This window comes from Otolemur garnettii, unplaced genomic scaffold (genome assembly GCF_000181295.1).
Source record: "Otolemur garnettii isolate 467f Iridium unplaced genomic scaffold, OtoGar3 scaffold00027, whole genome shotgun sequence".
Lineage (NCBI taxonomy): Eukaryota > Metazoa > Chordata > Mammalia > Primates > Galagidae > Otolemur > Otolemur garnettii.
This window is the reverse complement of record NW_003852422.1, coordinates 11,130,837-11,147,270: the sequence shown is the minus strand read 5'-3', so window position 1 is coordinate 11,147,270 and position 16,434 is coordinate 11,130,837.

Below are 16,434 nucleotides of genomic sequence, written 5' to 3'. Positions count from 1 at the left end.
TGAAGCAGGAAGTTGGCTAATGCAGAGAATCTTTTTTTTTTTTTGGCCTAACGTTCAAGTTGAGCAAGAAGAGTTGTGTCTAGAAGATACATTTCTCAGGGGCAGAGCTCTTCCCCTAAGGATAAAGCTGCATGGAGCTTCTAGCTTCTTGTGCAAAGAAGGATCTGAAGATTCAGCTACAGATCAGAGGAACACTCAGAGGGCAATGCTGGCTGTTTGGTATCTGAAACAACAGTCACCAAGTACCTAAGATAAAGCCTGAGCCCCTGACACTGAGAAGATGTGGTGATGGACTCACTGGGGTCTGAGTCACTGAGATACCACACGCATGTTAAGTATGTGTTTGGATAACACAGAAAGAAAGTTACTTTTCATGCTAGCTTGACCGTCCTGTTCCCTCAGATCTTCTCCACTAATGGTCCTGAGTGTTCGAATGGAAACAAGGCAAAGAACAAGGGGAAAGTAGAAGAATGTGCTCAGCCTGGCTCCGGAGATGCTGGTGATTCTGAGGCAGGCAGCCTCTGAGACCAGGGTCAGCATTTGCAGCCCTCAGGTTCTGGCTAGCAGCAGTTTTGCGTTCCTTTTAACTATTAATATGCAGCAACAGACTTACTATATTTCAGACATTGTAATAAAGCCTTTATGAACATCCTCTAATTTATTTCTTACTCTACGTGAAGCTGGCAGTAGTATGTCTATTTAACAAATGACCAAAACCGGTTTATGAAGCTTTAAGGGCAACCGGCATGAGGTCACACTCCAGGGAAAAGGAGCAGGACACGGATCCAGGCTTTCCGTTTTACGTCCAAGTCTCGGCCCCACGTTCTCGGTGGTCCTCCCTGCCCATGGCGTCGTGCCTTCTCAGCCACTGCAAACACAATCCTTAAGCTGAACACACACATATCTTTCCAAACCACCGTGTTGGAGGGAGACATAAATTTTGTGAGATTCAGAGGGAATATCTGAGATAAGAAAAGGAAACATGAGGAATCTCAGTGAAGGGATATAAAGGAAATACACACATTTTCCAAGCTTCGAAATGTTCTCATCAAGCAACAAGGGGGCCTTGGGTGTTTCAATCTGTCACCTTTCTCAATATGTAAAAAATCAAAATTTCTACATCTTGCCTTTTTACAATTACTTCTATCTCACACACACACACACACACACGGCATGTAGAGAAGACCAAGTGCTTCTTTCTAATGGAGGCTGAGGGAGAGCAAGACACAATATTCTCTGAAAAGCAAATGACTGGCATCCATGTGTTTTAGGCACTGGTCCTCATCCACCTCCACATACACATTAGCAATGAAACATGACCTGTGTTTCTTGCTACCCAATAGGCAAAGCTGCAAAAGCTTCTACTGCACCGTTTTATCCAATGTGGGATTATAAAGAGAATCACCACGCCCCGGTGAATGATCGAATGTTACCATGGACAAACACTTTCTCCCACATACCTATTGATGGAAACTGCAGGGTACCTTTTCTTAAAGTCCCTGCCTTATGTAATTAGTATCTTCTAATGAGCAGAAGAAAAAGGTGACAATTCTAACACAATGAAATTGAGATTGCAGTAGTCCCAGAAACTCCTGTGATTACAGTGTGTTTCAGCCAAAGAGGAATGGGATTTATTGGAGGACCCTTCCTAAACGGGAAGCTCATAACTGAACAAAACTTCTCTGAAAAGGAATTTGGAGGAAGAGATTATTCCAGTAAACAGCAAAATGGGGATGGGGTGGGTGGGGGTGGGTGGGCGTGCTTTCTGTGACAAAAGAAAGTTTCAAAGAACAAAGGAGGGACTCTCCTTTTATAATGAAAGTTCCTGCCCAGCTCCCCAACCAGATCTGTTTATGCAAATGAAGGACTCCTTTGCTTAGTTCTGATTAGTTGACACAGCTCAGTTCTGAATGGTTGATGCAGCTGAGACCTGACTGGTTTGTTACTACTGGGTCCTAGATGGCTCTGACTGTTGGGTCAGGCGAGCTCTGCAAGTTCTGAAGTTAAACAGAGGTGTAGGTTTGGGGAGTCTGTGTATGACCTCTAGTCAGAAAATGGACAACTCAATTTTAAATTTAAGTCCAGTTAACCATTTAAGATTTATCTTAAGGGATTGGTTCTTTCACATTCACATTTGTTCACACCACATCAGCCACTCTGGAAACTAGAATATTAATTGCTGGAAATACTACCTTAAATACATGTCCAAGATGATACTAAAGGGGCCTTTCAACTCAGAGTTTCATAAAGTTAATAAAACTAATTATTTTAAGAAAAAAATGGCACATAACTATGAAATAAACTGTACAACAATAATTGAACTGTTAGACTGAGTATGGAGGCTCAAATCTGTTATCCCAGCACTTTGAAAGGCTAAGGCAAGAGACTGTTGGAGACAAGGAGTTTGAGGGATCAGCCTGCGAAACATAGGAAGACCATGTCTGTTAAAAAACAAAAATAGTAAGAAATATTAGTGTGACATGGTGCACCTATAATCCTAGCTATTAAGAGGAGGATCCAGGAGGATCACTTAGCCCAGAAGTTGAAGACTATAGTGAACTATTTCCCACCACTGCGCTCCAGTCTGGGTGACAGAGAAAGACCCTATCTTTAAAATAAAAATTAAAAAAAATTAAACTATTATATTAATGCTGTACTATGTACAAACAATATTCAAATATGTTCAAAAATGTATGAATATTGTTGTATCTTACGGAAGGAAAACTTCCTATTGTCCCACTATAGTACTTTCCTTTACTTTAAAGTTAATTTCCTGTCACTTATATATGTAAGGATGCATATATTATTTTTATACACACATACACAAGTGCAAACACACACAAATGCATAAACATGTAGTCTTTAATAATGTGACTTTCATTTTGTTTCTGCAAAGAGCCATGCAAATGATAAAATGACTCTCAATAAAAATATTCTGAAAAAATATTCTTGCTACAACTTTTCTGCCCTTGAGAAGGACTGATAGTCTTTTATAAATTTAGCTGATTATTGGTGAGACAAGCATAATTATTATATTTAATATTATTTTTCCAAAATATTCTTTTACTGTAAGTAATCCCCTGTGTAATGGTTAACTCTTGATTGATAATATCAAATATTGACTCCAGCCAGGGCAGGTAAAGACTGACTGCCTTGCCAAAGCTTTACTGCCTGATCTGGGGAGAAGTACTTATAAGGAAATAGAAAATGTGCACTTTGAGAATCATCACTTTCAGATAATATGCTCATGGGAAGCACTTATATTTTTTAAGTCCCCCAGGAAAGGCAAACTGTACTTGAGAGTTATTACTGAAATGATATCTTGCCTTGTTCTCCTAGAAAATTATAGTCCGTATTAAAAAAGTAAAAGTGAAAAAAACTGACCTCTCTTTAGGCAAGAAGACTCCTTTTCTGTATATATTATCTTGATTGAGACTAGTTTATACCGACAAATGAAGAATCTCCAATTGTCTCCTTGAAGATTGTACATCTTGCTGGAAGGAGTTTAACGGGTACAGTCTTGTGAGTTCTGGTTACAGTCTTAGGCAGCAGTGCCTTCAGCGCTTACATGATCTTTTACAAGTGGGTCATTGCATGCAAAAAAGAGCTGGAGTTTGTCTTCATTTTGTCACCAAAAAAAAACTATTAAAGTGCCTGTAGTCCCAGCTACTCGGGAGGCTGAGGCAAGAGAATCACCTAAGCCCAAGAGCTGGAGTTTGCTGTGAGCTGTGACGCTACGGCCCTCTACCAAGGGTGACAAAGTGAGATTCTGTCTATTTAAAAAAAAAAAAAAAAAAAACTATTCAGGAAAGAAAGACAAACAAAGTGTTCACTTTGAACCTTACCATAAATTAATTTTATTTCTCAGAAACTCTCCCTTCTCTGCCATCTCAGCTGATGCCCATGGTATTGGAAAATTATTATTATCACCTACTCTGATTTTCAATGTTTTGAGGGGAGGGTTTGGATAATAGTCAATACATTGCAGGTTCACCTATTCAAATAGGAAACTAGAAAAATTCATTTTATTAGAAAGAACTTTCCAGATCATTTGTTTTTTAGTCGCTTAATACATGAACCTACAAAGTATTATTTCTTTTCTAAGTTAATTCTCATAAAAATATACTTTAAGATGAGAAGAGTTAACTTCTCTGGCCATTTTAGCCCCAGACCATGTTCCAGAAATTGAAAGAATCTGACATTAAGAAAAAAAAAATAGAGTATGTTTCAGAGAGATCCTGTTTTGTATTTCAATTCCAGCCTGGTCTCGGTTACTCTCGGAACAGATGTTGTCTTTATTTGAGATGCAGCAACATTTCAGTCTTCAACCAAGCAAAGTATTTCAGTTGTAAAGGATTTAAGAACAGAAATAGAAAATGATTCAGAGTGGAACTAGAAAAGGAACCAGAATGTAACAATCTCTCTTCTTTTCCCAGTTGGTTTCATTTTGAGGAGGAAGGTTCTAGAAAATTCCAGATACTGGGGCTCCAAAGTGTCTTTAAGGAGAAATCTCCTGGGACTTGGTGGTTTTGCAGCTTGCAGGCTTATATCCCTTACACATATTTCATTCTAAGTACTTGTAGAATTGCTGTAAGATTTTATGTGACCTTATGTGATAGGGAGAAAAAAAAGAAAGCTGGTCTGCAATTTGAGGCTCAATTGGAGGAAAAGGCTCTAAGACCGAGCATTTTTGTCTTTTTGCAATAGCTCTTTATTTCCCAGTTGTTAGAAATGACAGGGAGGCTTTTTTGCCACATGAGAATGACCATAAAAGTCTCTTAAACACTGATAACCATAAAGGTTTGCAAGTAAAAAAAAACTAGGTGAACAGAATTGGAGTAGCAGCCAAGTTTGATCTGATTCACGGTGGCATAGTGCGTCCTTCCCTTGTCAGTTGAGGCTCCAGTCACTTTAAATTAGAACTAAAGCATATTGCTATACTCAAAATCTATAGCTGAAATATCTCTTGGTGACACTAGACTTTATAAATTGAATTCATAATTAGGCTTAATCTTTTCATAGATGGTAAAATTCTCTCTTGCTAAATGTGCCTCATATTTCCTTTTCTTGCCAATGGATGATATTAGCCTGAGAGCAAAACTAAAACTTTCATCATTTCTGACAAGAGGAAGCCACAGATTTCTTTCTTCTTCTTTCTTTCTTTTTGTAAGACGAACTTTCTGGGTCAGCAAAAGCCATCTTGCAGCTTTTGCATTAGATGGTAAACTTGTTCCTACTCTTCTAACTGTCCTAGACACAAACGAAAAATGATTAGCTATTTGTTTATATGGTGAAGGGAATTTTAAATATAGAGCTTAAATATATTTGTTTAAATATTTTAAATTTTCAAATAGAAATTGTGTATGATTATTACTGGTATTAATGGAAACTAAAATCAAACGTTCTCGTTAATGCATATTGTTTCAAGGACGTAGCACTGAGGGCACTTGAGTTATCTCAAAAACTAAGGGACTATGCCTCAAAATCTACACCAGGTACACAATATACTAGAAGATATGAGGATAAATTATCAACTAGCTTTAGCTCTTACATTATTCCTACACAAAGTTATCGGTACTATCAACAGTGTAAAAATATGCTACATATTCTAGAAAGCTTATTTGCCACAAACAATAAATGAATCACCGTGACTTTCAATAGTAACTGTTCTTAATTCTATTAATCAAACTAATCAATTCATTCTGTCAATTAAACCATACTTATTTTCTGCACTCTTAAAAAAATAAAGAACGTCTTCATTTTCAGTCTTTAGTAGCAACAATACCAACAGAAAGTGGTTAAATACTTTTTATAAATATATGAAAGCAATTTAAATAACCCCTGCAAAGCCATGTAATAGCACCAACTACCATTTATTGAAGATTTGATATGTACCAGGCTCTGATCTATTGATTTGCTTACATTCTTATCACTAAAAAAGTTCCTTTAACATCTGTGTCACCCCAGTACTATTTTCTCGTTTTTCTAGATAAGAATTATGTATCATCTAAATTAGCATAAATAAAATGGAACTTTACTGTGCAGATCAGTGACTTTTGCTCTAAGGATGTGTTTTCTCAGGATAGACTATTTCCTGACCCTCGAATTAAGGTCGTGGTCAAGGAAAGAGCACTATATCCCTTAATATGCAAATATTCATATAACTTTTATTGTTAACCCAATGGTCTAATAATATTTAGAAATTTTAACTTTCTGCCTACTTGATCCCTGTTGATTTAATTACAAACACCTCTCTTTGCATTTCTTGCAACAAATCCATCAAAAAATGTTCCCATTCACAGCAGATGGGGCAGTCTGCAGGGGCTGAGTCCTCGTCCAGTGCCGTGGGTCAGCCTACTGGATCAGTTTCTATGCTGGTCAGTTTTTCCTAATAACACAGAATGTAAATGTGCATATACACACACAATCACACAGAAAAGACTGATTGAATGACAGAATTATGGTAAGTCTAAGTATAGTGTGCTTAAGACACAAGGAAAATTAAACAAGTATTCGATAAAACACCTTAGTAAGAAAGGTGTTTAAACAGCTTTAAAAACACAAACGCACAAAGTCAGAACCACTGCTTTATAGATCCTGCTAAGGTTTATGAACTCACGTCATTACCAGGTCCTCCCTAACAATAATCTTCACAGATGTTCCCTGAGGCTCCTCTCTATTCTTTTATAGTAAGGTTTTTTTTTTTTCCTTCTTTGTCCTAATGGAAACATTAAAAAAAAATATTTATAAACTCTGCATGTAGTCACTTTTGATCACTCCTGAAAGTCTAAAACTCAAGAAACTGATGTGTGAACTTACTACCAAGACTATTCTCTGATCAAAAGGCTCCAATCCTCAACTATGTTTGTGTGGGGCATTAGGAAATATGGACATATAGAGATGAAATTATTGCTGATTCACCCTCACAACAAAGGAATTCCTTCTTGTGCTTTTTCTGAGTTCCAATGTTAAAACCTTGCCTAGAATTAAATTATTGTTGAGAAAGGGTTTGGCAACTGCCTGTTGTGTGAAAATACTCCTCTGGTTTTTGCTCAGTGCTATCACGTTGGCTCACTCCTGTCTGACTGCTGTACTGCTTCTGTGTGATTTTCCCCCTTAAAGATTTGAGGACCATCCTGGAATTCCATTAATGAACAAGGCTGAGCCACAGATGCGTGCAGGTGGTAGCCTTGTCTTACATCAGGTTAGTTGAGAAGCAGGACAGAATAACGCGGGGAAGCCATTCCTCTGGGAGACTGAAATACTGACTCCGAAACCAATGTGGCTTTAAATTCCAATTTAAATGGAAGGACTGGGAGGCAGGCACAGTGCCAAGCCGTTCCTATATGACAGAAAAATTTGGACTTGGTACAGATGCCACTTACTGAAAAGTGCCTTTAGTGTCCTCCTTAAGCCATACTTAACAACTAGTGACAAGACAATATGGCCTTGGCCCCTCGCCAACTGCCAGCACTCACCCAGTGTTGGTTGTAGCGTTGCTTTGTGGGGCAGGAAGGGGGAGGCGAGCAGCTGGCAGGAGGGAATGTGCAGCCTCGTGTCTGCTACTGAAGAAGGTGGATGCTAGCGGGGCAGGAGGAAGAGGCGCCTCACAAGCCCACGGGTGCACACCTTGGAGCTGGATTGTGATGATTAAAGGGCAGAGACAGCGTGGAAACACAGGGCCGGTGCTCGGTAGTGAGAAGTAAGGATTAAACCTAAAACATCAACCTCCACTAACCCCTGCCGCTAAAGGCAGCACCTGCACTCTCCTTTTTTCCTTAAGTGTATTGGGAAGCAGCGAACACCTCTTACCAGTATCCAGCTCTCGAGGTTGTGTTTCCTGGGGCTGTGGTCCTTACCTCCCAGGCTGCAGACTATTACTAGTCCATGGCCTGTTAGGAACCCGGCCACACGGCAGGAGGTGAGAGGCAGGAGAGCCCACAAACTTCGTCTGTATTACACCTGTTCTCCGTCCTTCCCATCACCTCCTGAGCTCTGCCTGCTGCCAGATCAGAGATGGCATTAGTTTCTCATAGGCACCTGAACCCTACTGTGAACTGTGCATTTGAGGATCTAAGTCGTGCACACCTTGGGACAATCTAATCCCCCCACACACTTTTGGAAAATTATCTTCCAGGCAACCAGTCCCTGCTGCCAAAAAAGGTTAAGGACCACTGGTCGAAGGCATTTGTCATTGTTTCTCAGTCAGGGAAAAGGAAAATATTGCTTAAGCCCAACACTCCTGAATGAATGACAGAGACTATGTACAATTTGTAAACGTGTCATTAGCGTGTGGTTACAACTGTCATGCTAAGCAAACTGGCAGTATGTCCAAGGGCCCCAATTTTTATTTTTTGTCAATTTTTATTTTCAAAACAAAATAAAGTTATTTGCTGATTCACATGCAGCAGTGAAATAGAAAGGAGACCTTGGACCGATGGGGTAAATTAGCTGAAAATCTCTAAGCTGAAAAAGCAGAATTTCACAGCCGGATTATCTCGCAGGCCACAGTCTTATCAGGATTCAGGAGGGTCTGAGACGGGTTTTAAGAAAGTCAGAAAACTCTCTGGTCAGTAAGGCCTGGGGAAATATCTGACTGATCTGTCCAGTAAATTGCTATTTAACAGACAATAATAAACACACGCTGTGTTTGGGGATCTCTGGGCGGCACTCGGGATGCCTTTGAACAACATTCATCAAAGTAGTGAGGGAGTGTCGGTTATGTGCCAGGCCCTTCTCCTAGTCCTCTGCACATGTTGGGTAAGTTAATTCTCACAACAGCATCAAACTGTTATTCTTGTAAAGAATTTTATTAATTTTAAATTGTTTAATTATTTCCTTTTTGTCATTCTTGTGAGGAAGCTGAAACAGAGGGACAACACAAAGATTTTCCAAAACTGCATTGCATTGAATGATTAGGAACTTTGGCTCCACTTCCAGGGTCTGAGTAGACAGTTGCAGCCCCACGTGGCCCCCTCTCCACTGGGTAAGGCTCTGCCTACTCTTCTCTTTGATAATTAATTATGGCAGATCTGTTTTTGCCTTATCTATTGATGCTTGAGTTTCTATGTGATAGCAGCTATTTCTTTGTTTCAAACATGTAATTTCGTCACACTCATAACTTGGACTCAATTTGAACCTAAACAAAACATGCAAAAATATGTATGCCTAATATTTTGAAATTAGAAAAGAGAAAAAATTAGCCAAAACTAAATCTTTGCTCCCTGAAAGTTATTTTTCTTTGTCTCCATCACACACACACACACACACACACACACACACACTATTCTTGCTGATGTTATTAGATGCCATAAGCTTCCAAAGAAAAAATGCCAGTGGACCAATTTTAGGGCAGTGGATTGAGAGTTTAAAATATTTTTGGAGTTTTGGATGATTGCTGAGATGTACTGTACCTTAAAAAATACTTCTTCACCCTCAGAAACTCCTTATTCCAGGATGCATTTTATTGTTTTATTACAAAATTCACCATCTTCCTCTAAAACGCCCCTGTCTGGGTTTTGTCTAACTGCATTGTCTGCGGTGAACAAGTGTTTACGGCATCATCAAGCTTTGCTGATTTACTGTCTTATCCATATCTACAAGTGAATCAACCTTACACATTTGAGAGCATTTGAAACAGTCGTGCAGCAGTAACAACTCTGCTTCCAAAAAGGTGGAACTCAGCAGAAAGCCACTCTCCCGTTAGGATGTGTATTTAATGGAAGTTTTGCAAGGCCCACTTCTCAAATAGCAACCTTAGTCTGGCCAAATTTTAACTACAGACTCTTAATATGGAAAAGAAGATACACTCTACTGATACTCTTAGACTTAAGACTTCAGTATATCACACAGGGAATCTGGGCATTAAAATGTTATTCTTGTAAAGAATTTTATTAATTTTAAATTGTTTAATTATTTCCTTTTTGTCATTCTTGTGAGGAAGCTGAAACAGGGACAGCGCAAAGATTTTCCAAAACTGCATTGCAGCAAATGATTAGAAACTTTGGCTCCACTTCTAGGGTCTGAGTAGACAATCGCAGCCCCACGTGGCCCCCTCTCCACTGGATGAGGCTCAGAGCTGGAGTATTATTGTTAGAACTCTGACGTCCTGGAGCCGCCCTGGGCCAGGCCCCCATTTTCTCTTGCACGTTCCTGCTCTGTCCCTCCATTCTAAGAACTGCCCTTTCCTCGCACGTATCTGGGATCAAGGTGCAAATAGATGATTTTCACTGCTTTGGATTTGTGTGTACAATTGTCAATTGACCATAAGCTCTTGGAGGGCCTGGATTGTGGATGTCTTCTCTGTTGATTTATTTCAATATCTAACCCAGCGTCTGATGCATGAGACTTATTTAAAAATTAATAAAGGGGTAAATGAATTGCCATTGGGAATTTCCTGAATATCCATGGTCTTGATGAGCCACAGGAGGCCTGACCCTTCTATTTTCTATTTGTGCAGGGTACAATCGTTCCTAGATTGCTCTGAAAGCTCTAAACCACTTCTTTTAGGACTGACCTTTCTGAGCTGAGGACAATCTCCGACTTTATGAGGCATTCTTTCTAAGCAGCCTTCTCTTCACAAACTAGACTTTTTTTCCTGAACTGAGTGTGTCTCTGTGCCAGCGTTTCCTCCTTAATGTTGACTCTGGTAGCTCCTGCTTCTTTTGTGTCCAGTGGCTTTTGCATCTCTGACTTTAAAATGCCTAAAACCCGGTTTCCCCAGGCATCAGATACTGTGAAGCCTTATCCAAGACAACACGGCCTGTTAGAGAAACTTTTCTGTGGTTTTCCTTTTTAATTTTCTATAAAGCAAGCATGAGATTTAGTCCTCTTGAAGTGAGACCAGCAGACACACAGGTAAACACCACGCCGTGTGCATCTCTATTTTCCTGGGATGTTAATATGACATATTGCTTAATTACGAGAGTGAGACTTCAGCAGTAAAAGCTCATCTCTACAATTATTTCTTTGAATCAAATTTTCTTAGGCACAGATCAAGGATTTTTATATAATGTGCCATTCTTGAAACATTAAAATGTGTTCATTTCATATTTTATTTTTAGCGGTTTATATTACCTCCCTCCACACACATACTTGCTTCCTAATGAGAGGCGTTTTTAATATAACGTAAATAGAAAACCCACATATGTGGCCCTTTTATGATTGCCTCCTTGTCTTTTGAGAAGGAAATAAAAATTGTTTCCGCTCTATCATTTTCTATCCTCTCTATTTGCCTTCCTGCTTTCCTTTCTCCACTCTTACTTTGTCCCTGATTTGAGACAGATAGTGCTGTTGATAGGACAGAATTTCCTAAGGAAAATGTGTTTTAATACTGCAGAGACTGATGGCGAATGTTAAAAAGCGTGAGTTGGGCAGGAGTGAAAGCACGTTTCTACTTTAGAGTTTAGTTTTCTTCTTGTTCCTGCTTCTTCCTAAAGAGACAATAATTCATGAATGGCTGGGCTTTTCTTCCCCAATAATCCACAATTCCTTGTGGAAAACCAAGAAACAGCTATAAAATCTGGCTTCAACTTCTTGCCAAAAATCAAAATACTTCATTCTCAAAAGCCAAGGCAAGCAATAACTAGGTAGATAAGAACAAAATTTTGTTTGTTTTGTTTTATTAAGTATATGTAATCCTCAGAAAACATAAATTCCACATATGACAAAAGAACTGAAAAAATATAGTGATTCCACTTGATGGGTTTATAAAATACCCTCTTGAGAAAGAAATCAAGAAAGGCATTGTTAGTTGCATGGTCTTTAGAAATTAGGAGAATAAATGTGAAAAGTCAGTGAATCAGCTTCTATTTCTGGAAATATCACTAACCGAATATCCTGGAAAAAATCTTATCTCTATGAGCCAGTAGAATTGGAAAGAAATAATGTAAAAATGGAAGAAAGGCTTAGCGTGACTAGCTCCAGTTGGCTTTTGAGCCCCAGTAGTAATATCCTTTAGGTTAAAAGCTTCCGCCTAGTTCTGCATGTAGGCCAGCTAATTATAGAAAGAATTTGGTTTATAGTTCAATTCTAGAAGAAAGATGATAACTGTCTCTCTCCCAAAACTAACAGTGGAGATGAGAAAATTATACATACAAGTAACAATAGTAGCAAAGATTTATGGAAACACTGTGGCCTGAAATAAGAAGTTACAACCCCTCAGATCCTTGCTGATGCCCAGGTGTCCGCAGTCCTCTGTCACCTTGCAAGCTCCTCCCTTCCCTTAATGCAAAAAGGAAGCTTTTTTTGCATGGTACCTTAATGTGAATCTTCAGGGCTTTAGTCCTCCAGCTTCTCAGGTTTGCTGTATAAAAGTTGCTTTTCTTGCCACAATGTCTGCTTGTCTGTCCTGTGGCAAATGGTACAAGCTTAGAGTCAGTTACAGTGAAAGAAATATCAAGGGACAAAAAATATATATATATATATATTAGGCTAATCCCAGAGAAATAAACACTGAAATGTGCATTGAAGCTGATGGCTTTCAGGGGTCATCTGCAGACATCCAGGGTCTTAGAGCTTTTATTAAAAAGGTTACATGCTGATAAGGCAAAGCATATGACCCAGTTAATACAGGAAACTGTGTCAAGGCATCACATAAATAAAGTTGGTTCCTCCCTAAAACAAAACTACAGCCTATGCAATGAAAAGTAAACCTGCGCACCAACAGAGCCAGTACAAAACTTGCCTGTTTCCACCTGAGTCAAGACAAAAGGAAAAATATACATCATATGATATCCTAATTTTAAGCAGCCAACCTTCAAGCAGTTGTACAGTCTATAACCACTTTATGTGTGGAATTAAAAATAAAACAGAAAAATTATATGGGAAAGAGTCTTAACATGGAAGTGACAATTACACTTGGTCCAAACAAACACGTACATACTATTTTATTCTTAAATACATTCTTAAAGTGAAGACTCGAGGAATTTCTACAGATGTAATTTCAAGCGATATAAACTTAGAACAATGGCGACAACAACAGATCACAAAACATGTGAGCAAACAGCTTACTTTATCAGAGGGATCAATAAAAGGCAGCACCAAACATGCAAGAAACACACAGTTTACAATTAATGGATAAATGACAGAAATTAGTATGTTGAAATATTTAAAGAATTAATTTTTTATTTAGAGACTAACCAGACAGTAATAGTTACTTTTGAGACTACTAATACCATGCCCTCGACATTTGTTGCGTGTGTTGAATCTTTAATCCCTAATGCAGTAATAGTTGGATATGGGGCCTTTGGGAGATAGTTAAGAGTTAGAGGAGGTCATGTGGGCAGGGTTCTGATCTGATGAGATGAGTACACCTAGAAGAAGCAGCACCAGAGAACTTATTGTCTCTCTACCATGGGAGGACACTGGAAGGTGGTGGCCGTCTGTAAGACAGGAAGAGAGCCCTCGCCAGGACCCAACCACACTGTTGCCCTGATCTCAGACTTCTAGCTTCCAGGACTATGAGAAATGCATTTCTGTCATGCAGCCTGTCTTTCCAAGTTGCTTTTGTATTTAATTTTGCCCAATTTCTTGATGGCTGGTTTTACATTCTTTCACATGTCCAGATCCATATTTTATTTATATAAAAATTGTACGCCAATTCCTCATGTTTTTCCTGCTTATAAGTATCTATTTTTATTTATTTTTTATTTGAAAATAATAAGGGGATATACATGTTTTTGGTTACATGATCGCTTGTGTAATGCTTGAGTCATGGCTATGGGTGGCCAGTTACCTAACTAGTGTTCATTGTACCCACTGGATAGACTTTTGCCCATCTTCTGATCCCCCATCCCCAGCTTGATTTCCTCTGAGTCTTCCTTCCCTCTATTCACATGTGTGCTCATCAGTTAGCTACAATTCATGATGAGTACTTGTGCTGTTTGTTTTCCTAGTCTTGAGCTTCTTCACTTAGCTCTGAGGTCCCATCCAAAGTGTTGTGAAAGGCATTAGTTCATCTTTTTTATGGCTGAGTATTACTCTGTGGTATACACATATCACATTTTATTACCCCACTCATGAATTAATGGACACTTGGGTTGATTCCACCACATCTTTGCCATTGTGAATTGTGTTGCCATGAACATTCAAGCACAGGTGTCATTTGATAATTACTTGTTTTTTCTTTTGACCTTGGCATAGCTCTTAAGGTAAGAGAACATGAGTTAAGATCATGACCCTTCATTCCCACCATGCAAACAGAATTCAGCACAAACTCTCCATCTCCATTTCCAAAAAACCTCTGTAATGTCAGCACCAACAGGTTTTTTCCTCCTAAGAATTCAACAATGCCTTTTAAATAATAATAAATCATTCATTCATTCATCCACCATTCATTTTATAAATATTTATAGAGTCCTTTCTATATACTGTGCACTTATAGTTCATCAATTAACTACCACCAGCACCACAACACAAAAAGATGCCTCCCCTTCCCCTCTGGTTATGCTATAGTTTTATGCTATAGCTTAGGTAAACATCCACTAGGGATACTCTTAGTAGATAAAAGAATTATCAACCATGAGAGAACATGGTTAAGTGTTACAAAAAATTTGCCTGGGCATATTGTAATTCTAGTAATTTTCAGTGGCCTTAATAATTCTCAGCAAGAAATTGACATTTGGATGGGGACAAAATACAAGCAGTTGCATTGCCATGTTCACATCTGGGGGAAGAGTGTAAAAGGTCTTTAGCATGGAGTTTGCCCAGAATGTTCAAAGAACAGTAAGGAGGTTGGTGTGTCTGTTGGTGGAGCAGAGTGAGCAAGGGGGCAGCAGTGAGAGACCAGCTCAGAGAAAGTAACAAGGAGACAGAATATGGATAGAGACCAGAGCAGGGCTCTGTGTCTATTATCGGGATATTTTTTATACTCTCTCTACATTTATAGTTCTTTCTAGCTGGAGGTTGCATTGACTCTATGCATAGTATTATTGCCTGAAATAGTCTTCCTTCTTTTTTTTAATTAAGCATTTTCTTTATGAACCATAGATATATAAATATGAACTCATAACAATATTGTTCTTTCATGTATAATAAGATGATAACAGGATTGATTGAAGATTTAGTCTTCCATCCCTTGCTAGGAGTGGAGTGAAAGCTGTTATCCACGCCAACACGACATATCTAAACAATGACACCTTCGGTATCCCGGGAAATGGATAGACACGTCGTCAGTGGAGACAAGTAACTGACATGAGAACATCAATCCACGGGGAACTAAGGCTTTCCGGCACTTCTATTTTTTCGGGAGGCATGAAAGATACATTTTACCTCTAAAAGATAATAGCAAAACTTTCATTATTCACTCTAATCATTTTCTGTGTTCTTTAAAGTTGAATAATTTATCTAATATTTTCATTCTCCTCTATGCTCTCGCAGAGCATGACACTTTTCTGTGACAGAGCACAGACTGCTTTGTACAATGGTTTATGTGACTGCTGTGTTCGGTGATGAGCACCTTGAAAGAATTAATGGTACCTCACTCTTTGTTGTTTTCCGGTACTTCATGCAATATCTGACTAAAAGTATCTGCTCAACAATAGCTGCCTAATTAATGATGCTGTGATGAAACTGTATCATAATAGTCATTCTTGACGGACCTGGGGCAGGAGTCCATTAAATGAAAGGAAGAAGTTGCATCAACAACGTATTCCCTTGCTTTAATTTGGCTTAATGGCGTCACTGATCCTCAAACCTAGACAACGTCTAATAAAAACTAATAAGGAGGAAAATCTGCAAAACACATGTAACTATTTTTAGTGATTCTATTTCTTCTGAGATATGATTTGAACATATCAACTTGCTTTGGCCCGTAGAACTTTAGTGGTTATGATATAAGTACAAGCTTAAATGTGCCCCTGAGATCTGGCTCAGCTCCTGAGTTCCAGCAATTTGTCAGAGGAACTTTTCCAGGCTAGCTGCTACCCTTTCAACCTGAGTCTGAGCATAAAAATAGGTGAAGCAAACTTGAAGTCAACTTGAAGTCAACACAAACTTGAAGCCTCACCCCACATCTGGGGAACTGCAGGCTGCCTGTCTAGAGTGGAGCCAACCAGGTGACCTTTCCCACACCTGTGTGCAGGAGCCCAAAACTTACTATAGTATGCTGCTGACTTTTGGTGTATTGCTTAGTATTTGTGTAAATTCCCAAGTAAAAAGATTTGTAAGAAAGTTCAAAAACGGCCACTATAGATCAAACAAGTTTAAAACCTTTTTTAGAGCCAGAGAAGACAGTAAGGAAGGCAGAAGGAAGCAGGGGGACTTTAGTGCAAATAGAAAGAGAAAAGGGCAAAGTGTTTCTATTTTTATATTAAATACAAAAGTAAAAAAAAAAAATAGGTAAATAAAATTTCTACATTTAATCATAGGAAAAAATGGCAAAGTCAAGTTGCATTAGGGAATTAAACTTTATTTTACATCTTAGATATTTAATAG